This window comes from Pinus tabuliformis, chromosome 3_1 (assembly GCF_031772625.1).
Source record: "Pinus tabuliformis cultivar Carrire ecotype Pingquan chromosome 3_1, CPIR1, whole genome shotgun sequence".
NCBI lineage: Eukaryota > Viridiplantae > Streptophyta > Pinopsida > Pinales > Pinaceae > Pinus > Pinus tabuliformis.
This window is the reverse complement of record NC_142301.1, coordinates 174033973-174035138: the sequence shown is the minus strand read 5'-3', so window position 1 is coordinate 174035138 and position 1166 is coordinate 174033973.

Below are 1166 nucleotides of genomic sequence, written 5' to 3'. Positions count from 1 at the left end.
AAACAGTATCTCAACAAAGAGAGGTTGAGATACTGCAACCTTCAGCTGCAGTATCCCTGCCTTAGTTCATTTCATTTCAATTTAGAAATTAAAAAAAAAAAAAAACAAACAAACACAAAAAAAAAAAAAAAAAAAAAAAACAAACAAACAAACACAACAAAAAAAAATAAAAAAATAACAATGGGTTAGATGTGAAAACCAGACTCTGGCACACTCTAACCCCGAATTCTTACTTGAAAACCAATTCGTTGGCGGGTAAGAATTCCTTTTCTTTTGTTCCCTGTTTGATTTATCAACTGAATAATGACTTGAGGACAAGTCAAACTTTAGTGGGGGAGAGAAGCATCAGCATTTTGTTCTTTTATCTCTCCATTGTAAATTATTAAAGATTTCTTATCTCATCTCCTCACTGTAAATTTCCAAAGCAGTTTGTTTCAGCATTCCAGATTTCAATAAATTTGTTTTATCATTGTTTTATCTCAGAGGGACCTAGTTATAAACATTATGCAGGGGGGCCTGTTCTGTCCAGAAGACCATGTTACCAACACCAGCAGTAATGGGACCTGTTTAAGACACATAAAAGGGACCTGTTAAGAGACTGTTACTTCAACAAAGCTTCATCAAGTTTCTACAAGGATCCATAGATTGTTGGGCACCAAGACTTCATCAAATACCAAAGATCAAGGAACCTGTATACATATAATTCTTTCTCCGGATTTCAAAGGAGCTGCATGAACATCTTCAAGATCTCAGAGGGACCTGTTGCATTCGAATCTATCTCAGGGGACCTGTTATGAACAACAAAGAATAGTCAAAAGAGACTAGTCCTACTCAGCATGCCAATGCAACGCTTGAACAACTAACAAAAGTGTAATGTATTCCTTATTCTTAACATTTAATTTCTTAGATTAATTTTTAATGTTGAATTTAATAACTGTGACTGTTATGATCAATTTCAAAGACACTACATTTTCCATCATCCCTTATCTTACTGTTAATTCTTATCATCTTTCATACTCCAACCTATTTCATACCTCTAAATTCGTTACCCCCTTTTCATATCAACTTTGTTATGTCAATCGGATCTTACAGCCATACCAACATCTTCCATTTGGTCGAGTACCAATAGAAGCAGGACACGTGGTGAACTGTTCTTTAAAAAAGAA